A 26,682-nucleotide genomic window follows, 5' to 3' on the forward strand; every position below is an offset into this window, starting at 1 on the left:
CAACTCCTGATTTCCTACACCTGATGACCTACCCCTGATGCCCTAAACCTAAAACCAGACACAGCTCCCTGTCACTGCCACTGCTACCAGATACCACCATTCTGTGATGCCACCACTGCAGACTGAACCCCAAAGCTGCTGCTGTGCTACCTAAGGCCACAGGAGCAGGGGAGGTGGGCATTCTCTATCACACGCTCCTCGCCAGTGCCTACCACTTGCCAGGAGTTATCTCTAGTAAGTATGTCAAAGCAGAATTGCCAGACTGTGGACAATGCTCGACACCATCCACATTCATAAGGTAACGCCCCAACTGTTTTCCCAAGTGGTTACCACTTTGCCCTCCTGCTAGTGTAGAACACTTCATTTTGGTCTGTATCTTTGCTAACAGATATTTTAATTTACCATCTTAGCACTTTTAAAGTGTTGTGGCTTGAAGTTTGCTTTTCTCTTATGACATTTTTTTCTGAATGGGTCATTTGAATTCCCTCTGCTAAGAAACAGTCAAGTTTTTATTTTTTTAAATCATTTTATGTGCTGATTTGTAGACATTTCTTTAAAACTTTGAATATCCTTTTGTTATATGTATTGGAAAAACTCAGATCTGACATTTCTTTTTACTCTCTCCTGGGATCTTTTGGTTTACTGAAGTTAACAGTTAAGGGTAACAGAATCTCTCACTTTTTCTATTTATGATTTGTGCTTTTTCATCTCATTTAAGAGATATAATTTTATTCTGTTGTCATAAAGATACTCTTCTGATTTACCTTTGGGAAATGTAGTGTTTGTCACACTCTCTTATTTTATTTGTTCTTTTTAGATATACAGGCAGTAGAACGTACACGGTGTATAACTGACTAATTAGGATCCCATCCTTGTGTTCATACGAGATGTGTAGTTTCACTGGTGGTGTGTTCATACATGAACAGAGGAAAGTTGTGTCTTTTATGTTGACTTTCTTTGATTCATACAGACTTGAGATTGGGAATATGTGAGAATCTAGTTCTTTTATTAATTCTTTGGCTTGTTTCATTTATTGTTTTCCACACTGGCATGAATGGTGATTGATCATTGATCAGATCCACAATGGGGAAAAGGAAAACAGGAGTCTCCCAGCAGCCCCATCAATAATGTGGGTACCTGAACTTCCTGCTGTTGGTGAATGTGAGAGCCATGCACCGGTTCTAGGTGCATCCATGGCCACCTACCTAAGGCCCCTGGGATGGGCACACATTCACTTGGAGACTGAGAGCTAACCCCTCCACTTCTGAGTGGGCTGCAGTGCACCCAGGCTCAGTGGAGTGTACCTCAATTTCTGTCCCATGAAGACTGGGTAAGTTTCTGCCCCTGCTCCTTCTGGGCAAACAAATCATACCCACTACATGACCTGAGGTGCCCCCCTACCAGCTGACCTGTGGGTGTTCTGGGCATTGAAATTACAATATGATATTTGAGTATCATTCACCCCAACACACAAATCTCTTTAATATTCAAAAATTTTGAATTCAACAAGATAATACAAATGGAAGATTCCAGATCTGGCCTTGTGTGACGGACGAGTCAGGTAAAATGCCAGCATATCAGAAATCATCCTGCATATTTAATCTTAGAATGTGCTTGTGGAAACCACTGGATTCATACCATTGGCTTTACATATGATGAATCTGAGATTCCAAGAAAGGAGATGATGTAGTTCACACACCAAGTAGATACTGAAGCCAGAGTTAGAATCCTGGCTGCTGAGGGTTTCTTCTACTCAATTGCATGAGACCATTCCTTTCCAAAACTGTTTCTCATCCTTCCATTAGAACACAGTGGTCTTTTCACTGGCCCTAAGACAACTGGCTCACAGCACTTTCTGGCACATAATCATATTTTCTCTTATGATTTAGCTGAGCCTGTCTGACTTGGGACCTCCACTTCCTTTGTAAGCCCCAGGGGCCTGAGCCATAGCAATCTTTTGTAATTCCCCCAGCACAATATCTTGTGTGCAATAAAAATGTTTACTTACAATTATTATTAAATAATAAATCAACTGCAAGTTATACCTCTGAGGAAGCCTTGGAAATTGAGCACACAAGTATATCAATTTTGTAAGGCATAATTTTTATCACAGTATTATCTCAGACAGCAGAAGGAATCTGACTTCACTTTTCTGTATACATATGAGTATCTTAGTGAATCTCAACCACCATTTATATCCACAAGACTCTTACTAAAAAAAAAAAAAAAAAAAACTAAAAGAAAATAGCAGAAAGTTCAGTGGAGTAGGGAGGGGAAGGTAAGTGCAGGACAGAGAAGGAAAGGGAAAGGGGAGTTCTGAGGACTAAATTAGTGCAAATTATATTCCATGCTTTTGTAATTATGTCAAAATGAATCCTAATGCTGTGTATAAATACAAAAAAAACATTTTAAAACACTTTACCTCAGAGCCGTGACTGCATCTGTATGGTAGAGCACATCCTTAGCAGGCAGGAGGCCTGGGATTCAATTTCAAGCCTGACCCCTGCCAGTCCCTACACACATCATGCTTACTAATCATCCACTCTTACTCATTCCTTTCAAATAGAGTGACTTTTGTATTTTTCTTTGCTTATTTCAAAGGCTAAACTTTGTATCAAGATACAGAATGGAGGATTGAGAGTCAACATTCGTTTCTCTTTGCTGTGATGTGGAGGAAACACTCAGTCCTAATTTGTTAAGTGGGACATTGGCCGTGGGTTTTATTGTGGATAAGTCTTATCAAGTTAAGAAGTACCTCTTTTATTCACAGTGAGTCAGAAGAGAACCAACCACCTTATGTACCACTCTACCCAACTTTGCCGACACCACCCAGTCAACAGGCTGTCCCCCCAGTCCCCTTGTCCTCAGAAGCAACAGATGCTGGCTCCTGAACATCAGCTCCTCCTTCCTCCTCAAGTCATCTGTGCCATAGGCTTCCCCAGAACCAGACTCCTCCACGCCTGAGACCAAGATGCAAAATCACCCCAAGACCAGAACCATGACCAAATGAGAGCTCTCCAGATGCCCCTATGAAGGACTAGAGGACTTGCCTTTGTTGATCAGGAGGGAAACGTCCAAGGGGGAAACACAATTTTGTGTACCAGCCTTTCAGCAGTACTGAACTGTTGAATTGGGAAAAAAATTATATTCCCTCCTACATGGAGAAGCTCCGAGCCATGATTGACCTGAGGCAGTCCATTATCCAGACCAACCGAGCCATCTGCATTGACTGCCTCCAGCTCCTTCTGACTCTATTTAATAGGGAGGAACAAGATGAGTGACTGAAGCAGGATTAAAATGACTACAGGAGCAAGCTCCAGATGCCCATGACAGCATTCAAGCCTATGCCCAGATTCAATTTCCCAACACTCATCCAAGGTGGGACTCAAAAAAAGAGGAAGATCTTCTAAAGATAAAAGGAATCAAGGATAGCAAGGATAAAAGGGGTAATAATTCTGACTTAATCTCCCCCACAGTTCTAAAGTTATGAAACAGGAAGTAAAGGAAACATCTAACGTGATTATCATGAAAACCATTGCAATTAGGCACCCACTTAGTCCTTAAAATAATTTCTAGAAGCTCAGATATAACTATTGAAAAATGTAGGGTCATATCCATAGCTCTCATTGACTGCCTAATAGAAGCTCAGGAAAGTGCCCTAAACCTAAAAAAAAAAGAAAAATACTCCAAAAGCCTGATGAAAGCCTCAGCCAGTTCTATGAATGACATGAGAGACCTTCAAAGTCTACACTCCCTTGATCCTGAGGCACCAGACAACCAGAGGATGATCAGTGCAATGTGGGACAAACCCAGGGAGACATTCACCAAAAACTAAAATAAGTAGATGGATTTGGAGGAAAAAATGCCAGTGGACTAGCTGGTTGAATGACCACCAGTTTTATTCAACCGAGAACATGCGGCTCCATGAGAGGCCAACCAAAAGATGAAGAAAAAGATGTATCTCCCTGTGGCTGCCGTCACTGCAAAACCAGAAGTCACTCCAAAGGGGGACCCACCAGGACAAAACCAAAACAAAAATAAAAATTGGGACCATATACAGGGCCAAGGAATGTCTGGATGGAAGGGCCACCTTATCAAGGGATAAGACTGAAACTAAACCAATGTGCCTACTGCCATCTGGAGGGCCACTGGAAGAATAAATACCCCCAATTAAAGGAAGACTCCAAAGGGAATAAAGGTCAATGGGCCTGGAAAAATATGCCATAGGGCTTCAAAAACTCACCAACCACGACTTCAAATTTGTGCAACCACTTTGCAATATGGAGATTCCTTAGAAAACTTGGAATGGAACCACCATATGAGCCAGTTATCCCACTCCTTGGTCTATACCCAAAGGACTTAAAATCAGCATACTACAGTGACCCAGCCACAAAAATGCTTATAATCTTGTGGAGCTTGACAACTCAAGGCCCAAATTCAGTATAAATGGTACTTTAAACCCGCTGGGTTCTCTTCAGATTGTAAGATATAACTAATGACTTGACATTTCACTATGATGGTTTGGAGATTTATAGACAGGTAATTCTTAGTTGACCCAGATCTTGTTGTGGCTAATTCATGGCAATTTTGCATTAAAATTCTTGTAAATTAGAGTTCATGAGTGAATTCCCTTTTATCTCCACTTACAAGAAATTGGAAAGCAGAAATAGAAATAAGCTTAGAAAAGGAAAAATGGGTAATATGTCTGACTTAATTTCCCCATACTTCTAAAGTTATGAAACAGGAAGTAAAGGAAAAATATAATGTGGTTATCATGAAAATCATTGCAATTAGGCACTCACTTAGTCCTTACAATAATTTCTAGAAGCTCAGATACAACTCTTGAAAAATATAAGATAATGTTCACATTACTTCAGGGAAATAAAAAAGGAATGTGTTAATGCAAATTACATGCAAATTAGAATTGACTTTTCTTATACTTTCCAATTATTATTAGAGGAAAAATTGAAAATAAGGAGTACAGAAGTAGAGATTTCCTGTCAAGATAGCTGCAGGAGGAAAAAGAAAGCATAGATTCTTGTCTATGGTGTTCTCTCTGAAAAATACAGACTGCCAACATAAAACTTCATGGGCTAGTCATCTGAGTGAACCATAAATGCTAATATCTTTATAAATAAGCATACCCACATGTAGTATTGTATTTATCATCATTTCTCCCTTCTTATTAGAAAAGACATGGGAAAATTTTTCCATTGTCTTTCCTTTTGAATAATTACTAGAATTTCTTTAGAAATTAACCAAATAAAAGTCAATGTATCCCTTTATATATAGATGCATGTTTAGAAATAACATGATACATTTAAGTATTTCAGGACAATAATAGAGTTTCCTTCATATTATTCTCATATAATTTTAACAAAAGAAGCATTAGTTATTCATAATTTGAATTTCTTCAAATATTGAATTGTAATTTCTATTTAGAATGAGAAAATACAGTTTATACTTTAAACAATTAAGAATGTCATTTAGAGAACTTATTTTAATTAAGAAAAGGAATTCACATAAAAACTTGTCCACAAATAGGAAAAGTACTAAGTAGGAAATCAGTGTAAGGTGAAATGTAAAGTACAACATGGCCTTAGCATGTGTATCCTGCATATATTAAGGATGACCTATAAAGCTTTTATTTTTTATTTCATAGGATCCAATTCATACACATTGAGAAAAAGTATTTTCCATTTGAAAGTAAACATTTTCCTTTTCTGGAATTTTAATTAAATCCAGAAAACTACAGATTTTATTGAATCAAGCTAAACAACTTCAATTCACCAGGTAGATATGTGGGAAAGCTAATCAGTAGGTTCCAGAAATAGCTCATCAGAGATTTGAAAGTCTTTGAAATAAGGATTTTATTAATTAAACATTTTTCTCTTAATTATGCTCTTTATTTTAATATTATAATACTTAAAATTTTAAATGATTTGATTAGTACTTGGGAATATATTGATGAGTATTACATATTTCCTTCATTGTTATGTAGAGTATTATTCAAGTTTTATGTGTATATTTTGTATTATCTTTACCTTCATGATTTATATATATATATATATATATATATATATATTTTAATGGTAAACAAATGGGATACATGTTGTTTTTCTGTACATGGCAAAAAGGCATACCATTGGTGTAATCATAAATTTACATAGGGTAATGTTGGTTGATTCATTCTGTTATTTTTTTCCCTTCCCCCCACCCCTCCCACCCCTCTTTTCCCTCTATACAGTCCTTCCTCCATTCTTGCCCCCCACCCTAACCCTAACTCTAACCCTAACACTAACCCCTCCCACCCACCATTATGTATCATCATCCACTTATTAGCGATATCATTCATCCTTTGGTTTTTTGAGATTGGATTATCTCACTTCGCATGATATTCTCCAATTTCATCCATTTGCCTGCAAATGCCATAATTTTATCATTCTTTAAGGCTGAGTAATATTCCATTGTATATACCTTCATGATTTTAATGTGGTTTTCTTGAAGATAAATATTGATCCAAATAAAACTTACACATTTCCACAATACTCATAGCTAAGACTCAATATACAATAAAAACAAATGTAGAAGTAATTTTTTATGGCAATTCAAAACAAAATAAACACTACTTTCTTTTCTTCTACCCTGAATTTAAAAAACTGCAAAGGACTGCATTTATGTGTCTAACTCATAAATTAAATCTTACTTATGAGATTGAACTTTTTCATAATTCTGGAAAATTATAACATTTACACTATGAAATTCATATTATGAAAACTACCAAAATTAAATGTTTTAAAAACCAATAAAGCTTTAACATGAACGAAAAACTACATAATCATTAGACTTATAAAACTTACTTCTGGAACTTACACATGGATCTTCCTAAAAGTCTTCTAAAGAGTTATGTATTAAATCTGATTTAAAAAAAAAAAAAAACTCAAAATAAATTAAGGCATTTTAGCAATAACCAATTGCTGCCATTCCAAATGTCATGATAATCTGAATAAAATCAATATACTTTGTAAAAATATACACCCATTTTTAATCAAAATAAACACTGGCAAGTAAACCTACTTACAAATAAAGGTTTCTCAAAGTGATAACAGCAGTTCTAACATTTAAAACTTTGCAAATTTATTTCTGAAAATGGTAGAGGAATAACATCTATGATTATGTTAAGAAATTTGTTGTGGAAACCTTTTAATTACTTATAGTAATTTTTAGATTACTTGCTAATCCCAATCATTTTCTTCTGCAAAAGATAAAATAACTAAAATAATAAATGATAGATTAGTCACCACATATCACAGTCAAGCGTCATTCCATGACCACAGCAGGGGTGAGCTCGCATTGTACTTCAGTTGCCTTGTTCCTAATTTCTCACTCTGAGACATCAAGTTTACCTTCCATGTGACAATTCTACCAATAGACACAGATGTGGTATCTTTTTAGAAAGTTTTTCAGAGTTCATGTCACTGGTATATAACAGCAATGAGGTAGCTCTGGACATAAATGAAACAAAAGGCAACTGTGTTCTAGTAGAAATGTTCAACTGTCTTTGGATCCAAGCCTCAAACCTCTCAGTTAATTCCTGAAGAGATGCTAATGTTCGCTGACCAATTAGATTGAACTCCTCAGTGAAAAATAAAATTGTTAAAGAAGGATTGAGTCATGTTTCCTCTAGCTGTTCACATTAATAAAGCTTATTTTGTAGCTTAGAATGAGAAAGGGCCACGTAGAGAACATAGTGGGTAGATACAGAAAACCAAACAAAATATTAATTTATTCTTGAAGTGAAGGAGGCAGACTTTCAGGAAAGAATACTACTTCTGAAAAACAAGATTAAAATTTTCTGGAAGTCAAGAAAAACAAGACAATATTATCTCTTTGATTAAAATGTTATTTCTGTGAAAAATGCAAGCTATAAGAAGTAGATTCACTATTTTAGGCACACACAAGTGTACACATTTTTAGGTATCATTTTAATTACTATCTAGACATTTCTTGATAGAAAGCAAAATAATACTTCTATTGGCTATAATTTTTATTATTGCTTACTTTTAAATATTACTAATACATTTATTTGTCAATTATTTAGTTCTTTCTAAATTATTGTGAGTATATTATATCATCATACTACATAATATAGAAAATAACATAACAATTTCTGTGAGTTTTTACATTAAATTTTATTTCAGATTATCGATTACAATTTTGAATAATGCATATATGCTGTAGTTACCTCAATGAATCATTCAATAGGCCACTCAAAATAAATTGGAAAATAGGCCTAATTACAATTTCAGTGGTTTATAGTTCACATCCCTAGAGATTGTGGACCACAGATATCATTCAATCCCCTAGAAATTTCTTAATTATTTACCATGTTTGGCTTATATTTCACAATTATACACAACTATTTAATGTTTTGCTTATTTTACATAATGTTCACTTACATTAATGTTCCCCATGAAAAAAGAGATTATTGCCTATCAGTTTTAGGCCTTCAAATGAGGATCACACCAAAGAATTTTCTATTGACATTGATCCTGATAGTGAGACAGACCATAACCTGTGTTAACTCTATTTTATATTAGCAAGTGTTTTCCTTCTTCCAATTCCCAATAACATGTTCCTCTTCCACTAGCCCCTCACTGACGGCCTGTGCAATGCATGAAATTCTATAAAAAGGCTACCCAAGGTCATTTAGATTTTTAATTTATTCTTAAAACCAAGTTTTTCTAGGCACTTCTCACTGTCCACTTCCAAACTTACTCCCACATTTTAATATTTATGTGATCACATCCTAATTCTGGTACCCAAAACAGGAATTGTTGTCTAACACTGCTCGAGGAATTCCCCAGAAACTTGGTGGTCTAAAACAATTATTTTGCATTGGGAATTGAACCCAGGAGAGGTCTATTACTGGTCTAGCAACATCCCCAGGCCCCACCTCCCACCTTTTATTTATTTATTTTTTATTTTGAAGCAGTGTGTCTCCCAGGTGCTGAGACTTGGCATGAACTCACTAATCCTCCTTTTCAGCATCCTGAGGCCCTGGGATTGCAGGTGTCCACCACCACTCCTGACAACAACAGATGTTTATTATCTCAAGTATGGCAAGATCTGTAGCCCCCAGCTAACAGACATGTAAGCAAACTTTTGTGGAAGCAGATCATCTGACCCCAGCTAAACCCTTGATGTCTTCAGCCCAACTGACACTGTGAATGCATACAGGGAAGAGATTATGAATGAGAACCACTCACCTAACCACAGATGGAGTTGTGATCCTTAGAACCAGTGTGAGGTAATAAATGTTTGTGGTTTTGCAATTTGGGTTTGTTTGTTATACAGTAATAGGTAACTAATAAAACATGCAAAGACTGGTTTATTCTGATTGTTGAGGAGGGCAAGTTTTATTCAAGGGATTTGAGAATTAAAAGATCTCAGTCTCTGTCTTCATCTCTCCTTTCAGGGATCCAACTTTTCTCTATCATTGCCTTCCATCAAGAAGAATAGACATGGTGAGATTTGGCATTTAATTAATTCCGCAATATTTACAAGGTAAGGTCCATGTCCCTTTTGACCTTGCTCTTTGGTGATATTTGCCAAGTGACAATTGAAGAGAGGTGGGGCTATAGCTCAGAGACAGAGCACTTGCCAAGAGGCGAGGCATTGGCTGCGATCCTTAGCACTGCATAAAAATAAATAAATAAAATAAAGTCAAGTTGACGTTCTACAACTACAAATATTTTTTTAATTTTGAAAATACAACTCTATTAAGGTGACTATTAAAAGATAATGCCCTATATTCTGATGTGAACACTCAGAATTCTTTTTTTTCCACTATATGCTTTCTTGAACCATGAAGTGCAATCAAAGAAACTATTTAAAAATCTTTTAGTTGCTATGATAATCCTAGCAACTGAGTGAAACAATCTTTCAAAACTAGCTTTGCCATTGCACTTCTTCCCATGCTAATCTGGTGATAACTTGATATTAGTTATTCATCATGTGCCATGGATACTATAATGCCATTTTTCCTAGGAAAGTGCATCAGCTGTGCAAGCATCAAGGTGAGAGACCAACTTTATCACATACAAATTAGAAATCCAATACAGATATAAACTGGAGAAATTTATGAAATACATTGCATTTGACAGACTATTTAACAGGATTCCATTAACACCTTTCATCTACGGGCAGGCACAGACAATTTGAATCTCTTATAAAATGTTAAAGAAGGCTGTGAGGTAGTCCATAAAACTCTGATGGAAAAATAGCAAAGTTGGGAAAGGAAAGCAAGAGATAATCCCTTTCCTCTGATCTCTTGACTAAAGAGAACTAGAAGCCAGAAGACTAAATCATTTTGATCCACACCAGGTCTGCCTCCTAAAGCACAGCAGAGTTGAGATGGGTGGAAAGCGAATGCAAGACCAAGTGGAAGCAAACCAGCAAATGTGGCTCTCTTTCACTCTGGTCAAGTACATCCACAAATAATCCTATAACAATTTTGCATGGAAACACTTTGTTTCATATCTGGTAATTATTTTTCCATTTAACTTTTTCCATTTTTTAACTTTCATACTTCGAGTGTTCCTCAATCCATGTTTTTCCTGTACATTGTATAGCTGCTTTTCATGTGTCTCTGAATGTGCTACCAATGCTTATTTTTTAATTCACTTAAGTTTGAAGAATTGCACTGAGTTTATCAAGTATCCTTTAATTTCTTGTTCTTATTCTTCCAGTGTTAAATTTTAAGTATCATCTCACTATAGACGATAATCTATGTGGGTAATCTGAAGAGGGTAATTTCTGTGTGCATGTAGAAACACACACACAAACAGACACACAAGAAAGAATATAAGATGCATGCAGTCTAAATGCTTGAATCAATTAATCAGTGAATTTTCTCGTCCAGATGGCAAAATATTTTTAATCCAAGTTTTAAATGTGTAGTGACATAGAGTATGTAAATTAAAATTTATATCATTTAAACTTTACTGTATAACACAGCAATCTTTACTGTGTTCTGCACATTGGAAAATATGCTATTAAAATCAAAATTTATATAAACTGATGTTTTCATTCCAATACAAAATTTAGGAAAATAATATCATATTCTTGACCAATACATCATTTTGTGTAATGAAATTTTTATGAGATTGCCATAGGAAATAGTTGGTATAACCTATGTATCTGCTGTTTTACTTAATGGAATAATTAATCAAAAAATTTGCTTTTAGTCTACAAAGAAGTCATAGTGTTTTATTATTTTATGTGTTTTGGTATTTTTTCATTCATAGAAAGTAGTTATATGTTACAAGTAAATACACATTTTAAATCTAAATGAAATGTTGAACATAATCACAAGAGCTCAAAAATTAACAGGTATTTAAATGATGAAAGTATAATGTTGCTGCATATATATGTTATTACATATTTTGGATGCAGGCTCTACTGTTATAGTTTTTTGTAGGAAATAGTTTTCACAAATTTCAATTAATAGAAAATTTTATAATTTATGATGAGATAATTACAGCACAAATGCATTATTCAAAATTTAGAAATAATCCAAAATAAAGTTTAATGTAAAACATCACAGACATTTTTGTTATATTATTTTCAATACTATGTAGTATGATGGACAATAATTTAGAAAGAAATCATTAGTGTACTAATTGATTAGGTTAAAATTATTGATATTATACAAAACAAACAATAAGTATTATAGTCAATAAGGCTTATTTTGCTTCCTAACAAGACAACTTTGAATATGAATCAAAACAGTACCTAAAAATCATACCTAAAATAAGGGTGTGCACTTCTGTGTGACTAAAACAGTAAACCTGGGTACTTCTTATACTTCGCATTTTTCATAGAAATAATAGCATTTTAATCAGATGGATAAGAGTATACCTTTCTTTTTATTATCCTGCCTTCTTTTTAAAAGTCATTCTTGCAGACAAGTCTATTTCTACAGTACAAGAATTAATTAATATTTTGTTTGGTTTTCTGTATCCATCCTGTACATTCTCCAAGTGGCCCTTTCTCATTTTAGGCTACAAAATAAGCTTTATTAATGTGAACAGCTGGAGGAAACATAACTCAACACTTCTGTAGGGGTTTTATTTTTCGTTCAGGAGTTCAATCTGATTGATCAGTGTGCATTAGCACATCTTCAGGAATTAATTGAGAAGCTTGCAGATTTTGTGCAACTATTGAAATTTTTTTTTTTTGTAAACAAATGGGATACATGTTGTTTCTCTGTTTGTACATGGCGTAAAGGCATACCATTTGTGTAATCATAAATTTACATAGGGTAATGTGGTTTGATTCATTCTGTTATTTTTTCCCTTCCCCCCCACCCCTCCCACCCCTCTTTGCCCTCTATACAGTCCTTCCTTCCTCCATTCTTGTCCCCCTACCTAAACCTAACTCTAACCCTAACACTAACCCCTCCCACCCCCCATTATGTGTCATCATCCACTTATTCGCGATATCATTCGTCCTTTGGTTTTATGAGACTGGCTTATCTCACTTATGTATTACCTAGCAATTTTTTATGATATGGAAAATCACAGATAGTCATATACTCCATCTTAATAGAAAACAATACACAACTTAAAAATTCTCCACAAAAGTGTGTGTGTGTGTTTGTGTGTGTGTGTGTGTGTGTGTGTGTTTTACATACCAATAAAATTAATAGTACTTGGTGCATAAATATATGTTTTTACTGAAAGAGGAGATTGTAATTTTGGAAAAGTAGAAAAGATGCATTTCTAGAAGAGGAAACTAAAAGTTATCATGGTCTCAATTGTTCATCATTAGTTTCACAGCTTTAATATACATAAAGTCAACATTTTCACCAATTTATTCTTGAACTTGTCAATAAACCTTTCTAATATTGTCTTAAAGAACAAAATAACTGCAATGACAAAAGGAAGTTCAGGAATATAACTGTAGGAAAAGAACTATACTTCATATTTCAAATATGGACTTTCATTTTGGAGTTAAAAATACAAGCAATGTGATAATCTGAGAGGGATAAATCATGAAATAGGCTAAGATTGCAAAGCAGAATTACATTTCAATGAAGTAAAAATGAAACTAGTTAAATAAAAATTATGTATCCTGAAAACGTAGTAAATAAATTAATTCTCAGAGATTTGATTAGTTTTTAAAAATATCCAAACATGTACACTCACAGCCAAGAAGTTCTCAATACCTTCTCCTAGACATCTATTTGTGCCCCAAATTCATCTCAGAATCAACATGTCAAAATTTATCATCCCTCTTCAAAAAGGAGATTTTTCTCTGATGTTCCCTGTCAAGGGTAATATCACAGTGATGCTCCAAGTTGCCAAAACCAGAAGATATTAGATATTTGACCAATAGAGTTTTTCTATATGGATGTATTTTCCTTTAAAATGATCATATATCTTTCAGTGAAAAGTCTATCTCAATAATTAAAGTCAAAGAATGAGATGTTTAAAATATTTCAATTGGCAAAACAAGTAAACATTTCTGATTATCCTTAAAGATGTTTATGATATTTGGTTGTCCAACACCTAGTAGATTTAAAACTTACACAGAAAATTGAATATATAGTGAGATACTTTCTTTAAAACAATTTCCTGATACTGAGATACTTTTCTCTAGGAAAATTTTACCTGATAATATTATACTTGATAGGATATTACTACTTTATTCCAATTGAAGAATTTTCTCCAATAAATCTTTTTGCATTCAATCTATTTTATGAAGGCTTTCTTTAAGAAATTTAGTCCATTAAACTAATGAAAATGGAGACACAACATACCTATGAGATACAGTGAAAGCATACTTGGAAGTTTGTAGCAATCATGCCTACATTGAAAAACAGAATGATCTCAGATAAAGAACCCATCCTTCCACCTCAGGGAACCAGAATAATTAGGATCAACTAAACCCAAATTATAGAAAGAAAGTAATAATAAAGATCACTGTTGAAATAAATAAAATGCAAATTTTAGGAAAATACAAAGATCATTGAAACAATGAGCAGGTTCTTCAAAACTACAAATAAAATTGACAAACCCCTGGCTAGACTAGTGAAGACAAAATATAAGAAGAGAAGATTCTAATAAAATCAGAGTAAAAAGGGAGGCATTGCAAATGAAATCACAGATAAACAAATGAATACTAGATGTGACTAGACAAAAATGAACTTGATATTCTAGAAGAAATGGACAAATTCTTGAACATATGCATGTTACCAATTTTGAATAATGTAGAAATATAAAATGGGAATTGACCAATAACAAGTAATGGTATTGAATTAGTAATAAAATATTCCCATCAAAGAAAACTTCGGGACCAGACAACTGTTTTTCTTAATTCTACTTAAAATAAAAAAAGAATATCAATTCTTCTTAAATGATTCCAAGAATTCAAAGAGGTGGGGATTTTTCCAAATGCATTTTATGAAGCCAGCATTACCCTGACACTAAAACCAACAAAGATATATTTAAAAAAGAAAAACAAAAAGAAAGAGAAAAAGAAAAGTATAGGCCAATATCATTCGTGGAAACAGATGCAAAATTCCTCAACAAAATGACAGCAAACAAAATTCAACATCACATTTAAATGATAATTCACCATATCAAGTGGGACATAACCCAGGAATGTAAGAATAATTCAATATATGAAAACAAGAGATGTGACATACCACATCAAGAGAAAGATGGGCATACGCAATATGATCTTTTGAATAGATGCAGAAGGAGCACTTGAATCTTCAATATCCTGTCATGATTTAAAACACAGCATAAATTAGGTATAAAACCAATGTACTAAACATTATAAAGGTCATATAGTAAGCCTACTGTTAACCTTTCACTTTATGGGTAAAAGTTGAAAGCATTCCTCTAAGATCTGGAACAAGCCAAATATGCTCAGTTTCATCAATTTTATTCAACATAGTCCTGGAATTTCTACCCAGAGGAATCAGATGAGACAAATAAATAAAGATCATCTAAATGAGAAAAGATAAAGTAAAATTGTCAGTGTTGCATATGACAATTTTATATATACATATATATCTCCAAATACTCTAGAAAAAAAAAACTATGAAAACTAATAAGTAAATTTACAGAGTTTTATTATAAAAAGTTAATATATATAAATTAATATTATTGCTATATGCCAATAGCAAGTTATCTGAAACAGAAATCAATAAAATAGCACCAATTCCAATAGCTACAAAGAAAGAAAATGCCCAGGCATAAATTTGATCAAAGAGGTTAAGGATCTCTACAATGAAAATTATAAGAAATCATTTAAAGAAATCAAAGAGGGCACAACTAAATATGAAGACATTCTGTGTTTTGTTAGAGTCACTCTTGTTAAAATGCCAATACCACTCCAAGAAATCTACAGATTCAATGCAATTCACATTAAAATGCCAAAAAATTCTCCACAGAACAAGAGAAAATACTCTTAAACTTTGTAGGAAACCACAGAAAATCCAAATTGCCAAAGCCATCTTGTGCAAAATGCACAAAGCAGGAAGCATTATACTATCTGACCTGAAAATATACCACAAAGATGTAACCATCTAAACAGCATTTCATTGTCATAAATCATGACATGTAAGCCAAGAGAACAGAATGCACAGCATTTCAGGAAACCCAGGCACCCCTAACCAAAGATGTTCAGTAAATTTGCTGAGAGCACATTTTGGAACATATGTGGAAATGCTAACACCACCATTTTTTCTAATAAATGGGACTTCAAAAGTCATATATATTCATGCAGAGGAATAAAACTAGACTTCTGTCTCTTGCTAATTACAAAAATCAACTCAAAATGGATTGAAGAGTCAAATGTAAGAACTGAAAATATTGATCTAATAAAAGGAAATGGGGTATGCTTCAGGACATTGCAATGACTTAGTTTTTGGATAAGCCTCAAAAAGCACAGAAAAAGAAACAGACAAATGGGAAAAAATCAGACTCCAAAGCTTCTTATAGCAAAAGAAACAATCATCAGAGTCAAGAGATAGCCTATGGAAAGGGAGAAAATATCAGCAAACTATACATCTGGTTAACATCCAGAATACAGAGGGGCAGGCCAAGATGGCAGACTAGAGGGCGGCTGCATTTCACGCTGCTCCAGGACGCAAGATTTAAAAGAGGAGATAGTGAGAGACTTGGGACCAACTCAAAGCTGCCGGATGAGTCTCTCCTGTTGGGGAGGCGTCCCAGATGGGGCGGTAGCCCCGGAACGCAGGGAATTTGTGAAGTGGAGTTGCTCGGCGAGACGCCCCTCCCCCCGCTGGAGCGGTAAACACGGACAACTGGGATCATCGTAGAGGAGGCGGCTCAGCACAGCGCTTGGACTCGAGCAACCACTGGGGCTCCGGGCAGCTGCCTGGGGAGGAGCTGCGTGGCGAGCTGTTTGGACCCAGAACAACCGCTTCTGAACACCGGGGGGTTGCCCGGAGGAAGAGGAGGAGCGCGGCGGGACGCTTGGTCTAGGAGTGACTGCATCAGAGCCACGGGCGGTTGCCAGAGGAGGAGCTGCGTTGTGAGCTGTTTGAACTCGGAGCAGCTGCTCCAGAACACTGGTGGCCTGCCTGGAGGAGGAGAGCGGTGGGACGCTTAGTCTGGGAGTGACTGCATCAGAACCACAGGCGGTTGCCAGAGGAGGAGGCGAGTGGTGAGCTGATTGGACTAAAAGCGACCGCTCCTGAACACCGGTGGCCTGCCTGGAGGAGGAGCGTGGGACGGTAAAGCCAGAGACATAGGCACAAACAGGCCTTGCCTCAGCCCGCAGTCTAGTTCCCCATTGGATGACCATTGGTCAACAAGTGGAGGCAACTCTGCCCACTAGCAGGGAATATACGCCACCTGAGGGTTACCACACCTAGAGAGGCAGCTTCTTCGTGGAGCTCTGCATTATCAACCTCCTCCAAGACTTCAGGCTACTGAAGGATAAGAGGGGATATACTAGCAATCTTCAGGGACATTATAAGTTGATAGAGGAAATCTGCAATATCTTAATGACCCACTGATTCCTGAACAATATGAGAAAACAAGGGAAGAAAATGCCCCAAACAAATCTAGATGTTACATCAATAAAATCCAACGACAGCATGGCAGAAGAAATGACAGAAAGGGAGTTCAGAATGTACATAATTAAAATGATTAGGGAAGCAAACGATGAGATGAAAGAGCAAATGCAGGCACCAATCGACAGTTAACAGAGCAAATTCAGGAAGCAAAAGATCATTTCAATAAAGAGTTAGAGATATTGAAAAAAAACCAAACAGAAATCCTTGAAATGAAGGAAACAATAAACCAAATTAAGAACTCCATAGAAAGCATAACCAATAGGATAGAACACCTGGAAGACAGAACTTCAGATATTGAAGACAAAATATTTAACCTCGAAAACAAAGTTGAACAAACAGAGAAGATGGTGAGAAATCATGAACAGAATCTCCAAGAACTATGGGATATCATGAAAAGGCCAAATTTGAGAATTATTGGGATTGAGGAAGGCTTAGAGAAACAAACCAAAGGAATGAACAATCTATTCAATGAAATAATATCAGAAAATTTCCCAAATCTGAAGAATGAAATGGAAAATCAAGTCCAAGAGGCTTATAGGACTCCAAATACACAAAATTACAACAGATCCACACCAAGGCACATTATAATGAAAATACCTAACATACAAAATAAAGACAGAATTTTAAAGGCTGTGAGAGAAATGAACCAAATTACATTCAGGGGGAAGCCAATATGGATATCAGCAGATTTTTCAATCCAGACCCTAAAAGCTAGAAGGGCCTGGAACAACGTTTTTCAAGCTCTGAAAGAAAATGGATGGCAACCAAGAATCTTATACCCAGCAAAACTTACCTTCAAATTTGACGATGAAATAAGATCCTTCCATGATAAACAAAAGCTAAAAGAATTTACAAAAAGAAAGCCAGCATTACAGAACATTCTCAGCAAAATATTTCATGAGGAAGAGATAAAAAACAAAGAAGCAAATCACCAAAGGGAGGAATTATCCTAAAGGAACTGTCAAATAAAGGAGGAACCAAGATGTGTCAAAAATTTTAAATATGAACCAAATGACTGGGAATACAAATCATATCTCAATAATAACCCTGAATGTTAATGGCCTGAATTCATCAATCAAAAGACACAGACTGGCAGATTGGATTTAAAAGAAAGATCCAACAATATGTTGCCTGCAAGAGACTCACCTCATAGAAAGAGATACCCATAGACTAAAGGTGAAAGGATGGGGAAAAACATACCATGCACATGGGCTCAGCAAAAAAGCTGGAGTATCCATCCTCATTTCAGATAATGTGGACTTCAAGCCAATGTTAGTTAGAAGGGATAAAGAAGGACATTTCATACTGCTTAAGGGAAGCATAAATCAGCAAGATATAACAATCATAAACATCTATGCCCCAAACAGTGACTCATCCATGTATGTGAAACAAATCCTTCTCAATTTTAGAAACCAAATAGACCATAACACAATAATACTAGGTGATTTTAACATGCCTCTTTCACCACTGGACAGATCTTCCAAACAAAAATTGAACAAAGAAACCATAGATCTCAATAACACAATCAATAATTTAGACTTAACAGACATTTATAGAATATACCATCCAACCAAGAGCGAATACACTTTCTTCTCAGCAGCACATGGATCCTTCTCTAAAATAGACCATATATTATGCCACAAAGCTAATGTCAGCAAATACAAGAAGATAGAGACACTACCTTGTATTCTATCAGATCATAATGGATTGAAGTTAGAAATAAATGAAAGAGTAAAAAACAGAAACTACTCCAACACCTGGAGATTAAACAATATGCTACTATATGATGAATGGATAACAGAAGATATTAGGAAGGAAATTAAAAAATTCTTAGAGGTAAACGAGAACAAAGAAACATCATATCAAAATCTCTGGGACACTATGAAAGCGGTACTTAGAGGAAGATTTATTTCATGGAGCGCATTTAATAAAAGAAGTAAAACTCAAAAAATAAATGACCTAACACTACAGGTCAAAGCCCTAGAAAAAGAAGAACAGACCAACACCAAAAGTAGTAGAAGACAGGAAATAGTTAAACTCAGAGCTGAAATCAACGAAATTGAAACGAAAGAAACAATACAAAAAATAGACAAAATAAATAGTTGGTTCTTCGAAAAAATAAACAAAATTGATAAACCTTTAGCCACACTAACAAAGAGAAGACGAGAGAAAACCCAAATCACTAAAATTCAGAATGAACAAGGAAATATCACAACAGACACGACCGAAATACAAAACATAATTAGAAGCTATTTTGAAAATCTATACTCCAACAAAATAGAAAATTTCGAAGACATCAACAGGTTTCTAGAGACATATGAATTGCCTAAACTGAACGAGGAGGACATACACAATTTAAATAGACCAATTTCAAGTAATGAAATAGATAAAGTCATCAAAAGCCTTCCAACAAAGAAAAGTCCAGGACCAGATGGGTTCTCAGCCGAGTTCTACAAAACTTTTAAAGAAGAACTCATTCCAATACTTCTCAAAGTATTCCAGAAAATAGAAGAGGAGGGAACTCTCCCAAACTCATTCTATGAAGCCAATATTACCCTGATTCCTAAACCAGACAGAGACACATTGAGGAAAGAAAATTTCAGACCAATATCCTTAATGAACATCGACGCAAAAATTCTAAACAAAATTTTAGCAAATCGCATACAAAAACATACTAAAAAGATAGTGCACCATGATCAAGTGGGTTTCATCCCAGGGATGCAAGGTTGGTTCAACATCAGGAAATCAATAAATGTCATTCACCATATCAATAGACTTAAAGTCAAGAATCACATGATTATTTCGATAGATGCAGAAAAAGCATTTGATAAAATACAGCACCCCTTCATGCTCAAAACACTAGAAAAAATAGGGATAGTGGGAACATTCCTTAACATTGTAAAGGCCATCTACGCTAAACCCATGGCTAATATCATTCTAAATGGTGAAAAACTGAAAGCATTCCCTCTAAAAACTGGAACAAGGCAGGGATGCCCTCTTTCACCACTTCTATTCAATATCGTCCTTGAAACTCTAGCCAGAGCAATTAGACAGACCAAAGAAATTAAAGGGATACAAATAGGAAAAGAAGAACTCAAACTATCCCTGTTTGCTGATGATATGATTGTATAAAATACTTGGGAATCAATCTCACAAAAGAGGTGAAAGACCTCTACAATGAGAACTACAGAACACTAAAGAAAGAAATTAAAGAAAACCTTAGAAGATGGAAAGATCTCCCATGTTCTTGGATAGGAAGAATTAATAATGTCAAAATGGCCATACTACCAAAAGTGCTATACAGATTCAATGCAATTCCAATTAAAATCCCAATGATGTACCTTACAGAAATAGAGCAAGCAATGATGAAATTCATCTGGAAGAATAAAAAACCCAGAATAGCTAAAGCAATCCTTGGCAGAAAGAGTGAAGCAGGGGGTATCGCAATACCAGATCTTCAACTCTACTACAAAGTAATAGTAACAAAAACGGCATGGTATTGGTACCAAAATAGAAAGGTGGATCAATGGTACAGAATAGAGGACACGGACACAAACCCAAATAAATACAATTTTCTCATACTAGACAAAGGGGCCAAAAATATGCAATGGAGAAAAGATAGCCTCTTCAACAAATGGTGCTGGGAGAATTGGAAATCCATATGCAACAGAATGAAACAAAACCCATATCTCTCACCATGCACGAAACTAAACTCAAAATGGATTAAGGATCTCGGAATCAGACCAGAGACCTTGCATCTTATAGAAGAAAAAGTAGGTCCAGAGCTTCAACATGTCGGCTTAGGACCAGACTTCCTCAACAGAACTCCCATAGCACAAGATATAAAAGCAAGAATTAATAACTGGGATAGATTCAAACTTAAAAGCTTTCTCTCAGCAAAGGAAACTATCAGCAATGCAAAGAAAGAGCCTACAGAGTGGGAGAAAATCTTTGCCAATCATACTTCAGATAGAGCGCTAATCTACAGAATCTATAAAGAACTCGAAAAACTCTACACCAAGAATGTAAATAATCCAACTGACAAATGGGCTAAGGAAATGAATAGACACTTCACATAAGAAGATATACAAGTAATCAACAAACATATGGAAAAATGTTCAACATCTCTAGTAATAAGAGAAATGCAAATCAAAACCACCCTAAGATTCCATCTCACCCCAATTAGACTGGCAATTATCAAGAATACAAGCAACAATAGGTGTTGGCGAGGATGTGGGGAGAAAGGTACACTCTTACATTGCTGGTGGGGCTGCAAATTAGTGCAGCCACTCTGGAAAGCAGTGTGGAGATTCCTTAGAAAACTTGGAATGGAAACACCATTTGACCCAGCTTTCCCACTCCTTGGCCTATACCCAAAGGACTTAAAATCAGCATATTACAGAGATACAGCCACATCAATGTTCATAGCTGCTCAGTTCACAATAGCCAGATTGTGGAACCAACCTAGATGTCCTTCAATTGATGAATGGATAAAGAAAATGTGGTATATATATATACAATGGAATATTACTCAGCCATAAAGAACGATAAAATTATGGCATTTGCAGGCAAATGGATGAAACTGGAGAATATCATGCTAAGTGAGATAAGCCAATCTCAAAAAACCAAAGGAAGAATGATATCGCTAATAAGTGGATGATGACACATAATGGGGGGTGGGAAGGGTTAGTGTTGGGGTTGGAGTTGGGTTTAGGGAGGGGGGCAGGAATGGAGGAAGGAAGGACTGTATAGATGGAGGGGAAGGGTGGGAGGGGAGGGGGGGAAGGGAAAAAATGGCAGAATGAATCAAACAACATTACCCTATGTAAATTTATGATTACACAAATGGTATGCCTTTGCGCCATGTACAGACAGAGAAACAACATGTATCCCATTTGTTTTCAATAAAAAAAAAATCAAAATCAAGAAAAAAAACAAAAAACAAAAAAAAATCCAGAATACATGAAGAACTCAAAAGTGTTAACAGCGACATGAATGAATGAATGAATGAAGTAATAACCCACTTGAAAGTGAGCAATAGATCTAAATGGACATTTTTTAAAAGAAGACATACAAAATCCTTCAAGGTTATATGAAGAAATGACCAATACCACTAATCATCCTGGAAAGGCAAATCAAATCCACAATGAGATATTGTCCTAATTCAGCAAGGATGTCTGTTATCACAACAAAGCATAAAATTCCCAGTGAGCATGTGCAGAATAGGAAACCCTAGCACATTCTTAATGGAGTGTTGATTAGTGCAGCTGTTAAGAAAAACCATGTTGGGAGTGGCAAATGATTAGTCCTTGAATGTAATATGGTCTAGACAGAGGTGATACCCTTCCTAGGAATTCTCAGGGCAATGGCTATGATTTGAGACTGCCCAGCTGCTGTGCTGATGCCCTGTTCAAAGGGAAATTCCACGCCAGCCACAGATTTATCTGTTCTTAACCTTGGGTTCTAATGCCAGCTGCCTGGGAGTAAAGAACTATGGAACCAAGCTGGTATTCTAACTGGACTGTTTATACCTTCAAATTTGATTCTGTTAATCTTGAAGAAACTTCCTCACAATAAATCCATTTGATGTTTAAACCTATGTAATAAATGTGTAGAGCTTGCTCGTGGTCACTATTTCCATATCAAGGTTTAGTGATCCACCAGGCTCTGTTTTTTGTCTCTATTTGTCTGTCTTTTTGACTTTTCCCCATCTCCTCACCACCAGGTTCAGGACTGTTAGTGAACAGCTGTGCAGGATGCCACAAAATAGAATGTTAAATGGTATGTTTAAAAAAAAAAAGAGGAAGAAGAAAAACAGAACTATCATATGATTTAATCCCTCCTCTGGGTGTATTTGCAAAGAAAATACAATGAGTGTGTCAAAGAGACATCTGCACTTTCATGTCAATCACAGGACAATTCACAAGAGCCAAAAAGTGAAAACAAGTGAAGTGTCCATAAGTAATGAACAAATAAAGATAATGTGGCACCTACAAAGTGGAGGTTTCCTCAGCCGCAGAAAGATTGAAATCCTCTCATTGGTGGCAACATGGATGGAGCTGAAGATCATTGTGTCAAGTGACTTAAGTCAGGGACCAAAAAGACAAATACTGGAGAATCTCATTCATATATGGGATGTAAAAAAGTTCGTCTCACAAAAACTGAAAGTACAGTGGTGGTTACTAGAAGCTGGGTAGACAAAGGAGGAGTATGAGATAAAGTTTTTTAATGAGAGCCAAGTTACAGTGAGATGAGAGAATTACATTCTGGTACTGCTGTTGCATAAGAGGGTAACTATGATAACAATATATACTATACATGTTTCAGAAAACTAGAAGAAAATATTTTAAATGTTCTCATCATAAATGAATGATAATTATTTGATAAAACAGACATGTTCCACTTGATTTGAATGTTATACAATATATATGTATCAAAACATCACATGGTACCCTTCTAATATATATGACATTATTTTTGTTTTAAGTATCAGTTGAAAAATAAATTAGAAGAAATAAGATTAATTTACTACATAAGTCTGAATGTTAAAAAAATAAAAATTTACATACTATCTTTAATGAAAGAAGAGTAAAATAAAATGTTATATAAAATATAGGAGCTTAAAAATTAAGGTTATGTGTTTTTAAAAAAAAATGTATTAAAAAATAACCAAGCACTTTCTTGTTTTTAAGAAAGTGCTTAAAAGAAAATCTAGACAAAATTATACACCAATAAGTGGTGGTTCAATTTAAAAAGGATTTTCATAAGTCAGCCAATCAGCACTATACATGAGAAAAGAGGTAATATTAAAAGAAAATCAGAGAAGTAATGAAGAAAAAGAAATCAAAGCTTATATTATGGCGACGGAAAGGAGAAGTGTATGCCAAAGGAACTGGATCAGTGATAACTTTAAAAAAAAGTCAAAATTTCACTTGAAATTAGTTTACGTATATTCTTGTAACAGTAATGCATGTTTGTACTCATACTACTAAATGGCAATTTCTACAGATTAAATGAACATGTTTGTTCTTCTCCTAAAATATATTTCCTTTTGTGGTAATTGATATTCATCTAAATTTTACTCTCTTCCTAAGCCAATGAATACAGAATAGCAAATGTCACAAAAGTTTCAAAAGTTTTCTATAACCCAAAATGGGAGTCAGTGACAGATATGGCACACCTTCAATAGAACTCTATCAATTATTCCATTTCCACACACCTCTGGTGCTGCAGAAGCTTTTAATAAACTCTTCAGTACATACTCTGTAATGGGATTGACACTGAAATACTGACTCAAGAGGTATAATACTGAGGGTAAAAATAGTATAACTCAGTTCTTGGTGAATTAAAAATGAAAAATTTTCAAGTAATGGATCCTAAGACCATAAAAATGTGTCAAAAATTTAGAAGTCATTCCTCTTTCCTCAAGAAGAGTACCAATTCTGCTCTTCGATTTATTTTAAAAAGAAAAAAAAATGTTATAAGAAAAGAGGCATCAAGACTCCAGCGCGTCGAGCCAGGTGCTGCTGCCGCTGGCCAGGCGCGGGGACGGCTCGCCCTCCTGCAGATCTGGTTAGCTCCTGGCTCAGGCAGCACCCAGCCCGGCGGGCTGTCCGTCTGCAGGAGCCGCAGAAAGTGGCCGGTTTCCAGCGTCTGTGCGGGTGGAGGCGCCCCGGAATCGCTCAGTCAAACGGAGGGAGAATGAGAAGGCGGAGGCGCCGCTAGCCTGAGACTCCTGGCAGCGAGGACTGCAGTCGGAGCGACCCAGAGCCCCCAGCCGCCCGGGAGCGACCGCAGTCAGCGCTCAGTCAAGCCGGACCCAGCGGCGCCCCCAGTGCGTGCGGAACCGGCTGGCGGCAGAGCTGGGCCCGGCCTCGTCGCGGCGCGCGGGCTCCCTGCGACGCAACTCGCTGACGGGCGAGGAGGGCGAGCTGGCCCGCGAGCAACTGGCCGCTCTCCTAGCTGTTCTGCTTGGGCACGGAGTTGGGCGACGGACTCTTTACATCATGTTCTTCCCTTTCTGGATCTGGAACCTGGACGCCCTGGTGGGTTGCAGGCTGGTGATTATCTGGGTGCTGGTCACCAAGGACATCATCCGCTAGCCGCCGCTCTCTTCGCCGCCCTGTCAAGTTGGAGGTCTTCAACTCTGAGTACAGCATGCCCTCCACCCACGCCGTGTCCGGCACTGCCATCCCGGGTCCATGGTCCTCCTCATCTATGGCCGCTGGCAGTATCCTCCTGTATGGGGACTGCTTCTTATTCCCTGCTGGTGTTCTCTAGTTTGCCTAATGTAGAATGTACATGGGAATGCATTCCATTCTGGACATTATTGCTGCATTCCTATATACCATTTTAATTTTAGCTGTTTTCTATCCATTTGTGGACTTGATTGACAACTTCAATCAAACTTATAATTATGCTCCACTAATTATCATCGGTCTTCATTTAGCTTTAGGGATCTTTCCTTTCACTCTTGATACCTGGAGCACATCCTGTGGAGACACAGCTGAGATTCTAGGAAGTGGTGCTGGAATTGCATGTGGATCCCATGTTGCTCATAGCGTGGGTCTACTATTAGATCCTTCTTCAGAGATACTACTGTTAGCTAGGCCCCCTGTTACTGTGACTCTGGAAAAGCCATATTGCGGATCCTCATGGGAATGATATATGGACTGATCGTCAGAGATATAATGAAAAAGACCACCATTCCTTTAGCCTGTAAAATCTTCAACATACCATGTGATGATATTGGAAAAGCAAGACAGCACATGGAAGTTGAACTTCCTTACCGGTATATTACCTATGGAATGGTGGGTTTCTCCATCACATTTCTGGTTCCTACATATTTTTCTTTATTGGTATCTCTTGATGGGGCCATACTGTTTGTGATAAGAAAGAGGTTATCAGTTATTGATACCTAAAAATACACTCTAGATAAAAGATCAGAGTTAGGGTTTTGAAAGAATTTAACTTAAATAATTATTTAAGTAAATTCTTAAGAGTCAGTGCTTTTTATCATTGCACATCCAGATTTTGTCTTAGATGAGCTGAGCTATTTCTGTACTGAGAAAATAAGTATCTATTTAGAATGTTCATATAATGTTTGGAGAGTTCTGTGCTGTTATGGATTCAAGTTATATATAATATATATTAAGGTACATAATAGGCAATTATATATGTTATACATAAAATAATATACATGTTTTTTTTTACTGAGATGTATTATGAAATCAATAATAATATGCAAAGAGTTTTGCCTGTGTATTTAGAATTAATACAGGTATTATTAACAAATATATATATATATATATATAAAACTTTTATTTACTAGGGAGCCATTTCCTAATTGAATTGCATAATTAATAGACCAGAATTCATATGCTACCACATATTAATTTACTGCCTCTTTTTACACTGCCATCACCTTTCATGTTACCCATGATGTTGAACATGGAGGCATTTTTAATGGACCAAATTTTCAGAAAAATTACTTTTTAGATTCCTTATTTTTTTAAGTTCTGTACACTGTGTCGAATATTTTTTTGCAACTGTTTTGTACATCA

General features: G+C 36.0%; 1 pseudogene; it reads left to right on the plus strand.

The window, feature by feature from the left end:
• Positions 1-271: 271 nt before the first annotated feature.
• LOC124975482 (sphingosine-1-phosphate phosphatase 1-like) lies at positions 272-26,120 on the plus strand (annotated as a pseudogene).
• Positions 26,121-26,682: the final 562 nt, after the last annotated feature.

This window comes from Sciurus carolinensis, unplaced genomic scaffold, assembly GCF_902686445.1.
Source record: "Sciurus carolinensis unplaced genomic scaffold, mSciCar1.2, whole genome shotgun sequence".
Classification (NCBI taxonomy): Eukaryota; Metazoa; Chordata; class Mammalia; order Rodentia; family Sciuridae; genus Sciurus; species Sciurus carolinensis.